The sequence below is a fragment of the Apus apus genome, chromosome 2 (assembly GCF_020740795.1).
Source record: "Apus apus isolate bApuApu2 chromosome 2, bApuApu2.pri.cur, whole genome shotgun sequence".
Classification (NCBI taxonomy): domain Eukaryota; kingdom Metazoa; phylum Chordata; class Aves; order Apodiformes; family Apodidae; genus Apus; species Apus apus.
The window spans coordinates 72,866,639-72,877,704 of NC_067283.1; the positions used below are offsets into that span (position 1 = coordinate 72,866,639).

The following is an 11,066-nucleotide window of genomic DNA, read 5'->3' on the forward strand; positions in this document are numbered from 1 at the left end:
AGCATGCCTAACTGTAGGAGAAGCTGTGTGAAGGCTAGACCCTTCTCCCACCCCTTCCCTGCCTCCTTTTTCACCCTAACTCACCTGGCTGTGTTTGCAGCTCTCATTTATTGGCACCGGTATTGTACAAGTTTCAGATAAAGCAGCACCTTTCTTTCCACTCCTTGTCCTTCAACATTTAACATGTCACATATGTGATTCACCTAATTCCAGGTTTTTTGAGACAGGAATATTGAGGTTTTCCTACCTGTGTTGACAATACCCCACACATGGCAGAGGACAAGAGCATAAAGCACTGAGAATGCTGCCTCTTTCCCCATTCCTCTTTTTTTTACTTCCTGTAAAAATTACTGGAGAAGATTGTACTGCAAAGTCATAAATAAAGTATACTTGTCAGGAGCAACGGTCTTAAAATATTCTAGCAGTTTGTTTGTGTTCTCTCCATAAATTGTTTATTGGTCAATATGGCCTGAACTTTCAAATGTATCCTCCTTTGCAGTTTGCTGACATTATTTCCTTTCTAAATACTTTCATCTAATACTTAGCTTTAAAAAAAATCCACTTTCTACCTTTTTTTTCATTTATGAGAGATTCTTCTAAAGCTGAACATTCAAATTATGCAGCATTACATTGCCCTGTGTCTCTTATCCTTACGGAGACTGCTGGCATTAAAGGAGAGCTGTATGGTTATTATGAGAGTCACTATTGGCAGTGGGGTTATGCAGCAGGGGATGTTTTTGAGTGGTTTGCATTTATGCAATAAAGCAAATAAAAAAACCAAAAATCTCTGCATAAAAGATTGGTCTAATTTGCATTCTACTTCACTACATCATGTAAATGTACTTCAGGTAACAGACTGACATTGTAAAATGGTAGCCTGATGAGTAAATGATCATAGAAAGAAGTTCATCAAAGCAGTGATTTCAGAATCACGTATGAGTAGCCCAGGAGTTCACAAACCCAAAGCTGTCTCTTTACTCAAGACTTGACATTAAACATTAACACAGGAAAAAGACTTTCTTCTAACTCTCCTGGAGCCCTGCAATACAGGGGGTCTTCCAATAGAACAATCATCCAACAAGTATAGGATGATACCTTAAATCCTTAAATCCAAAGTTAAGTGGTTCAGTCCCCTCTTGATAGCTACTAACAAGGTTAAAAAAAGACCAATGGACTTTAAAACACTTTTGAATGGATGTAACGGCTGATAGATTGGATATTTATAGCTAGTCAGGAAAAAAAAAGGAAAAAAAAGACATTTTGTAACTGCTTCTTTAATAAATAACTTGATGAGTTCCTGGAGGAAAGAAGGTAATTTATTGCAGAATAAAACTAATTTGGGTCCACCCACTGTTTGAAGACAATTTGGTAGGTGTGCGTAACTACATGGGGAATTTGGATGCTCAGCAATCATTAAAAATAATGGGAACTTAAGTGTACAGATTAGCTACAGAAGCTACAAAAATCTCAGCCATGCACTCCCGGGACAATCACTTTTCGTCCACTGCAAAGGTATTAACACTGAAGCACTCATAACTTAGAAAAGAAACAGAACACGTTGCATAAAGACTTAATTCAAATGGTTATCTAAAACTATTTTACTGATGTTTTACTAATTGACACATGAAGAAGGAGGCAAGTAGAACACTCTGCAAGTTATTTTTGGTATTATAATTATTGTTTCAACAAAACAAGGACCTCGTAATGAAAAGCTTGACTTGCGACAGGATTAAAGGGGCAACAGGTTTTAATCAAAATACATTTTTAGAGGCTAGGAATTAGTATTAAAAAATAAACACCTACATGTCATCCATCATTATATTTGTTTATTCTCCATAAACACCTATACTACCCAGTGAAGGATTACACAGGTAATGCAATGGAGCACTTTCTCCCAAAGGTGATAAACAAATGAATAGGATGAAGACAGCAAATATTTGCTACAGAACAGTTGATAGCTTTACTGGGTATCACTACTGTCAGCCAGGGTTCATTCATTGCCTCACTAATAGCCAGGTATTTAGAAGTCATCATAACACAAATGAGTCTTAATGGGAGCTCCTTGCATTGCCCCAGAGCAGCATGACAGCAAGCAAGAGGACACATGAAGAGCCATATGGGGCAAAAAGGCAAGGAAAACAGATAGACAGAGATGGACAACTCATTGTTGAGCTGCTCTTTTTTTCTTTCAATTATCTTTTCTACACATTTGAATTGAACATCCAGTTCCTAGTTCTAGACTTCATGTTGAGGTATACTGTACCAAGTATACGAGTCAGCTCAACAGACCCACCTATAACAGTTGATCCTCAACCACAGCATAGTTAACATAGCCCAGTTCCATCATGCCCTTAGCAATGACCCTGAACTCCCTTTAATAAGGATTAACCTTTCCAAAATCTAGACTACACAGGAAAGACTTAGCCGTAATTCAGTCCAGCATTTCTATATAACGGTTTAATTATGTATATAACCCTAATATCTATGACACATTCCTTGCAGATGCCTTTCTCCTGGCATCTCAACGTGCTATAACCTGAAACTCCACATGCAAGTCTAGGAACCTGATATCCTTCAAAACTCCTCCAATATCCTGTACTCGCCTCAGAGACTTCTTGTGGGATCCAGGTGCCATTATTCCAATCTTTATCTGTTGCCACAAACTGCTTGGCTTTCTGCCATGCTTATTCATGAGCCTGCAAAATAGGTATTTGTCTTATTTTTGTATTAGTCCCTCTCCAAGCCAGAGTGAAATTCTACACCTGCTATGGATCAGATTTGTCCTTTTTTTTGGCATCTGTTATTTTATGAAGAAGTCTGTCACTTCTTTCTCTCTGCCTCACTATACAAATCCTCTGTTTTCTTGCCCTCCTGCAGCTTCTTCCTCTGTTCAGTCTCTACAAGGTTTTGTTGCTATTATCATCATTTTCTCTCAACATGCTCTCTGTCCTCTTGAAGGCTGGTTGGACAGATCCTCTCTTGTCAACTGCTTGAAGGCTCATTTCAGCTCTTCCTTATAGCACTGTGCCTGCCTTTCCAATAGGCTTGGTAGCTTTACCCCCTGTCGTTATCAAGGACATGCACTAGTCATTGGAAAGGACCTCCCTGAGCTGTCTACAGGGTGTCCAGAAAAGAGTATGTTTAGGCCTGCTATTAGAATAAATTTACCAGCCTGTGCTCATTTCCCCTTGCCTTAGAGAGAGATGTACATGAGAAGCAGGCACCCCTACATGTTTACAGCATGCCTGCCCATCTCCATATCACATTCTGAAGGAGACACAAGACTACACCAAATCCATGTGGGAAGCACAAACCAAGCAAGCGTGCAGTGGTTCATCTGGAGACCTGGTAGTTGGTTCATGCGTGCAGCCCTCCTCTGACACTGAAAGAAACTGAGTGTCCAACTAAAATGGACATGCACCACTGATAACACGCTTTCCAAACTTCCCTTTCTGGGGAGGCATTCATCTGTCCTTCACAAGGCATGCTAATTTCCTTCTTATTTCTTCACTATGTTCCTTAAAAGCGTATTTTTGCTGTGAAGCCTTGATATATTACACCTGCAAGTCAAGTAGTACATAATATGTACTTAAATGGTTAATGCCCTGCAGATTATGCATGAATTGGAGGGTTCCTGGGGCAAAACTTTCATTTTATATATATATATATTTTTTTTTTTTTTTTTTTTTTTCCAGGGAAATGCTTCTTTTCATGTAGGAAGCTCCCCATTCCAGAAGTCAATCTCCTAATTCTCACTGAGAGTCAGCAGAACTTCACCTGTTAAAGCACTTCCCTCCTCTTCAAAAGTAGCTTAACATTTAAAAAAATACTACTTTCAGCAATGGGCTAAGCACACAGAAGGCACTCCATATATAATAATCTAATGAGGTACCTATATCACTGGTGCCATTTTAATTTATGTCACATCACAATTGCAATTCTAAATTAAACTCATACAAGCAAGGAAATTTAAAGTTAAGCCTTTGCCTCAATCCTTACATTGCTTCACTGTAACTAAGTTACATTCTGCAAGGGCTCTTAACTGTGTCTCCTAATACCTAAGCATGTAGAAAGGTTAATTACATAGACTAATTTATTACCTTTGATTTGCTTCTGTAGTAGGCTAAAAGGAATCAGGTAGAACAATTCAGCCCTGGCGTACCCTCAAGTTGAAAACTCTTAGAACCTCTTGGGCTACTTTGTCGAGTGCTGCATAGTTCAGCAGGGAAAACCCTACACAGTTTGGTGAGCATTTACTGGGCTTGCTCCATCTGGTATCTGCACAGAAGCTGAGAAACACAAACAGCTTTGTTCCTTCTGAAAAAAAAAAAGAAATAATCTACAGGAGGGCCCTACTTTGAAACAGATCCACGTCTTCTCCCAAGGGGGCCTACAGCAGCTCTAACCAGCCCTATTCCATCCCTCTTTGGTGAGGGCATGGACATGAAGTAATGGCATTGGCCCACCTCAGTGCTGCCAGCATTAGAAAAAACAGGATTCTCCAAGACAAATAGCAATAAGGAGAAAAACTACAGAGAAATTTAGAAGGCAGACCTGTAAACTGAACACCTCAGTGTTTCAGTGACTCCAGCTTAAGCTTGGGACTGGTTATGGTTTGGGGTGTCAATGTCTGCACGCTCAGGCTTTTGAAGAGCTACTAGACAAAAAAACAGAGGCAAAAATTTTAAAGGAAAACCTTTTAGAGCGTATCATCATCTTCAGTATCTCAAGTCCCTTTCACTTATTTCTTAGCATATGAACTATACTTATGCTTTTTAAAGTAAAACAAATAGTTTAAAAATTGCAACCTCCTGTGGCTGCGTGAAATGCTCCTTTCATCCCTTAATTCTTTAAATGAGGACCTGACTCCTTCACAACAGCTACAGTTTCTCTAGTCTGCTAACACTCTTCAAAGTTGGGTCCTATCTTTTGGAATACTGTCATGACATGCTTGGGAGTGTTGTAGCTGGTGAATTTTAAATGCTTAACTTTCAGATTAAATGTATGTAACTCTGTTAAAAATTCTGGTGAAAAAAGTAGGTCTTACATGTGCATTGCAAGGAGTTTTCACAGTTCTATCCTTTTTTAATTACCCAAGGCATTCCGATTAGAGAGCTACAAAGTAGTCTATTTAAAACTGGGTGTTACAGTAAACTAATGGGCACAAAAAGCATATGGAATTAAGAAACATGTGCTTCTCTTCCCCTTCTTCTTGTATTGCCAAATACATTTAAATCAAATTTGTTTTTAAAACAAATATTCCCAGGGTAAGGACTTTTATATCAACTTCTAGTTAAGTTGTTTCAGCTGAATTAGAAACCTCTGGCAATTTTTCCCAATGAAATGTAAATGATGACATATAATTAACTAGCAGCATTACACCACTAAAACACTAAGACGTGCCTTGCTTGCTTCAAACTTCCCTTTCCTTAAGTGAAATGCCTTAGAGGCAGCAGTGTTTAAATGGTACAAACTACTCTACTACCACCAGCCTGCATTTTTATTTAGGAGAACAAGCTTCACATTCTTCCCTGCAAATGCAGTATATGGGCATGTTCAGCTCCTCCATAAAACACACTCATACACTATTACTGTCTAAAACAAGGTACAGTACTGACATGACAGATTCATGTTCCCAGCTGTGACATAAGGGCTCTTTGACAATACCACAGCGAAATCCCTATTAAGAAAACATGTGCCGGACAGTGTATCTGATGCAGTTAAATGCTATAAAAGATTTTCCAGGTGTTAATGAGTTACATGAATAGAATAAAAATGAGATGGGTCTGTGTGCTTGGAAATTCTCAAGAAGCAGGACTTGGGCTCTCTGAGAGACAGACAAACAGCGCTTTATAAGCATCACTGGCCACTCTGCACCTGACCACGCGAGGTGATGAGCGACCCTGACTATTCACTGGGGGAACTGTTCATTGAGGATTGTTTGCATGAGAAAAGACAGACTTTCATGTCTTCCTGCAGTTTACTGCATCCTTTTACTTTGCTCTACTTGTGAAAAAGCACTAGCTGTTTATCCTTTTTTATGCCTTTTTTTTTCTTTTTTTTCTTTTTTTTTTTTTTTCCCCCTACAGGGAAGGAAAACATTATGCCTTTTACTTCGTTTCTCATTTTTAGTTTTATAAGGGATTCAGCATGACCCAGTACAGAAACTGTCACTTAACCCATGTTAAAGTACCGCTACTTATACTTTATGCTTTTAAAGGACAGAAATACACTCTTTCACATACTTTGAAACAGCAGTGGTTGAAATTTTTCAAGGCAATGTTGGGGCTTAAGATATATTCCCTTAAGCTATGTATAAAATATGATGTATGGGCTGCCCTTAACATTTTGACTACTGGTATTTCAGAATATGTCCATACATTATCTTGTACATCAGGTACCTACAGTGGAATTGTTTATTCGTATCAGCTGTTGACTTGATAAAAGATCAGTTTGCTTCTGTGCATTTTATGGTTACTGTCCTTGAGAAGCTAAGTTTTATTTTATCTATATATGAGAGGTACAGTGGATAGGCTGCAATGCAGATTTTTCCATGCTGTGGTGACCACAATTCAGTCTTAATCCTGGCATAAAATTATATATAGGAAAAAAAGGTAATTTTGTCTTCATGCTAATTCCAGCCTGATTTTCCTTAAAGGGGAAGCTTCCAGTAATATGAGAACCAATGAAGAGTCTCCTCTCAGAAATTACTTTAGACCCATGTGTTTTATTTCCCACAATGACAAGTAAGTATTATTCTATCCTTCATTTTCAATTTAATATCCCAAGTCCTCTTCCCACTCATCCCCAACCCCAAGAGAGTTATTTAAATTAGCTTGGAGAACTAAAAATTCTTGAATGCATAAGAACACAAGGTGAAGAGAATGAGCAAACCAGTCTAGTAGCACATTGACAGAGATTCTTGAAATTAATGTCTTAAGGGTTAAAATTCCTCTGGCTTGCCAGGTGTTCTGTGCAAATGTTGTGTTCATACAATGGAGAGCCTGACCATTCAACCATATGTCAAACAATCTCTGCTATGACAACCAGATGTAGACATTGCCATGGAATGAAATTATCATTTTATTAATTACCCTTTAATTAGTTGATACAGCAGAGAACATGCAGTAATTTAGTCATAATTGGCCTGACTGAGACTCAATACTTACAGGGATGGAATCTGTGTGAGACTACTTGTTAAGAATAACAATTATGTCTGTGACAATGCAATTTTATTATGAAGATGTACTATGCATGTCAAACAACTTTTAGGTATAAGATAGTATTCAGGATATAGCTGCAATTCAATGGCAACTTTTTTCCTTGAATAAAAGTGTATAATCCCTCTGTGTATTATGCCTAACATGTTACAACAATGCAAGAAAGACTGCTTCCAAAACTTGCTGTGATAGCCAAAGTGTGTTTTTGATGCATTTTATCATAAGAAGGCATCTTGTAAATTTTCTGTTTCAAAATGGAGGGAAAAGCACTTCACACTTCCCTCAAAATCTTGTTACTGGTCTTCAAATTATACTAGAGCTTAATGTGGCACTTGTATAAAGGGTACATTATGCAGACTTTTAGAAACATTCTTTCTCAGAACATCACAAGCAGAAACTTGAGCAGTGTCTCTTACACCATCACTTGATCACTACACTTTTTGGTTTTCTGCAAGAAGAGTAGAACATCCATAGGTTTCTCAGACTGGATAAGTGCAATGAAATTACCAACATCACCCTCTAGACTGCGCTAGTAAAGAAAATGCCTTGAAGACATCCTTTCAACACAGCTTGCCATTAAATCAGGAATACTCTTCATAGAATACTGAGCATCACTGGTAGGAAAAAGCACATTCAACAGCTTAATAAAAATGCTCATAAAGAAGATTTTAATGTTGGGTCTTACATACCCAGTTGTTAGGAGTTTTTTTTTGCCATTACTTTGGACAAAACTCTTGAGTAACCATTCTGTCCTTGCTGCTCTAAACTCTGTGACCTGAGCAAAGACTGCAGTGTTTTATATTAAATACTGTTACATAGATGTGCCTTGTATTTTCTCCACTTGTTTTTCCACAGAAATCTCACAAAGTGCAGGTCAAAACCTTCAACAAACTCAACTTCAACAAAATGTAACAAATTGCCTTACTTTTCAGTGTTGAATGAAAGCTCCCTTTTTTTTTTGTTTGTCTTTGTTGTTTTTTTTTTTGTTTTGGTTTGGTTTGTTCTTTGATTTTTTTTTTTTTCTGTAGTTGGTAGCTGCTAGCTTTCTGCATATGCAGAAACACAAAATTACACTTAACTGATTTTTTTTTTAAACCTTGCCCAAATCCAGTGAATCTATTTATTTATTTATTTATGAAGGCTGGGCAGGCTACATGATGTCTCTGAGCCAAATGAATCTTTCATATAACTACTCTAAAGTTAAGGGAGTTGTATGATGGATGAGTTTGCTTCCTTTACAATTAGATTTTAAGAAATTCTTTTACCTTGCTCCAATTACTATTGACTTCTTTGTGAGTTTGCTTTGTTTTAAACATAACATTCTTCCATCTTCTCTGATAATTAATTGACTATTATGCTTCTTTATCAGAAATTTATATATATGGAAAAAACATGCTATATATAGGAAGAAAAACATTTTTTGCCTATGGTGCCATCTTCCAGTTAACCTCAGTAAGTCATATCCTATTGCTTGTAAGCACATTGTGCTTGACAGGTTGTAACCCACCTTCAGTACAAATACGCACAGGTTGCACTTTCCTGCTGTGTCACAGGGAACAGCTAACACAGTGTAACAAGAGATCATTTCATTAGATTTCCATGAAAGAGTCACTACTGCGTGGAACTTGAACTGAAGGGGGACACAATCACAGTGTTAAAAACTCAAACCAGTTTACCACTAAAACCTTGTGTGCCTGCTTGAAAAGTGTCTTAGAGCAGCACAAAAGCTGGCACCATTAGCTTTCATCCCTGCTGAGTTGGCAATAAAGTGCACACATAAGTAAAATGCATTAATTGGTATTAGTCAATCTAGTTAAGATGCTCATTCTACAGGCATCTTCAGATTTAATTTCCATAAAATAGGATTTCTTTAAGTTTCATAATTTGATTTTGTCCAGCTCACGTCGACACATACAGTAGCAGCAAAAGCACAGTTATACCCCAGCTTTACAAAGGTGTTCTCTATCTAAACAGATCGGGACCCAGGTGCTCCCAGTCTCACCTAAAGAATACCGCAAACCTATGGAAGAGGAAAAAGTGATACATATTCTTATTGCTATTTTTTCTCCCTTTCCCCGTTATTTTTCCTACTGTGCACCACTGATTACTCCACTTTAAGATCAGAATGAACAATTAACTGCCTAATTATTCCAGTCACACCAAGCCACAATGAAATCTTTATTCAGTGTTTACAGCAATCTTTGGCAGAGACTGTCTTGCTGTTTTTAAACCAAGAAGAACTGCTCCCTTTGGCTCCCCTCGGCATCAGCTGCCTGGGTTTCAGAGCTGGATGCCAATAATCAGCCTCCTTTTTCTCTTCCAAAGTGGCTATTTTTTATTTATTTTTTTTTAAGGGTGAAAAGACCTATTCTCATCAACTCCCCATATATTCTGCCTGATTTATGTCCCCGCCACTGGGTCTCTTCCTTCCGTATCTTTTACTATTTGTGTCTCCCTCGCACCCCCTCCGCGCCGCTCCAGCTTCGCCGGCCGAGCCCCGGAGCCCCCGGACCCTCGACGGGAAGGGGGGAGCCGGGTGCTTCTTCCTCGGAAGCCCCGTCGAGTCGAGAGGCAAGGGGGCGGGGGTTGCCTTGCAGCTCACTCCCCCACCCACACACCTTGGTTTTTTTTCCCCCACAGGTTTCCTGCAGAAAGCCCCCGCGGCGGCTCCCCGCCATCTACGCCCGGGAAAAGTTGGAGGGAGCAGGTCCGTGCCCCGGGTGGCTCCTTCTGCTCCGGCTCCGTCTCTCCGACTTGCTCCCGGTTCCCGAGGGTTAGCCGCGCTGGCGGGACACCCCCCGCCCTGCCCTGCCCTGCCCTGCCCTGCCCGCACCGGCAAAGCACCTGCAGGCGGGGAAGACTGTCCCAGCCAAACTTCAGAGTGACCCGGTACAGGATGGTTCCGTCCCCCACCACTTCTTCCTCGCCCTCTGACTGCGGCTGGGCAGCTAGGGGGCCGGGGAAAGAAGAAGAGAGGGGGGAGGGAAAGGCAGAACCCCGAAAAAAACCCCACAACAATAATAAAAAAGCCCCAACAAAAATCCAAAGGGCAGGGGGGAGGGTGGGGGGGTGGGGTGGGGAGGAGGAGAAATGAAGAAGGAAAAGAAAGAAAATTAAGCCAAAATGGGGAATTGGCAAAAAAAGAAATAAAGGCAACAAAAAATAAAGAGACAAGAGAAAATAAAATGGGGGCGGGGGAGGCAGGAGAGCCAGAGCGGGAGGGGGGGAAGAGAGGGAAAAGGAAAAGAGCAGCAGCAGAAGTCCCCGAAGGATAGGATGGGTTACCTTGTAGTGCGGAGGAGCTCCCGGCTGCCTTCCCGGCGACGGGACTTCCCTCCTCACATCCCCGCGCCCCCCCCGCCGCTCCTCTCTCTCGCAGGGGCCGCGCCGAGCGCCTCCGCGCAGCGCTGCCCCTCGCTCGGGGCTCTGGCTGCGGGGGGAGGCTGGGGGAGAGCTGCGCGGGGCTGCGCGGCGGGCGCAGGAGGAGGAAGAGGAGGAGGAGGAGGGAGCGAGCGAGCGAGCCCCGCGGTCGCCCCCCTCCCCGAAGCTGCCCCTGCTGGAAGTGGCCGCCGCTGCCCCCGGCTCCGCTGCCCGGGAATATCGCAGCGGGTCTAGCGCTACCGCGGGGACCTGCGGAAGGCGATTGGTGCTGGGGAGCTGCGCCCTCCTCCGCCGCCCCCCGCCCCCGTCCCCCTCCTCAGGGAACCCCCCCCCGGCTGCTGTCCTCGGGCCCCACGCAGCTCCCCGGCGGTGAGAAAAGCGTCTCTGTGTCTCCCCTCCGCAGGGCTCTTCACCTCTCCGGAGGGTTCCGAAACGCAGCGCACGGGCTGTGAGGAAACGGGCTGC

The 11,066-nt window shown here is 41.6% G+C and overlaps 1 protein-coding gene across 2 annotated transcripts in view; it reads right to left on the bottom strand.

The window, feature by feature from the left end:
* CDH20 (cadherin 20) overlaps window positions 1-10,608 on the bottom strand; it is a 120,320-nt gene extending 109,712 nt beyond the window's left edge. For both annotated transcript variants that reach the window (XM_051611843.1, XM_051611846.1), the window contains exon 1: window positions 10,506-10,608. The gene's annotated coding sequence lies outside the window, so the exon portion shown is untranslated. The remainder of the gene's footprint in view (window positions 1-10,505) is intronic.
* Between the last annotated feature and the right edge of the window lie 458 nt (window positions 10,609-11,066).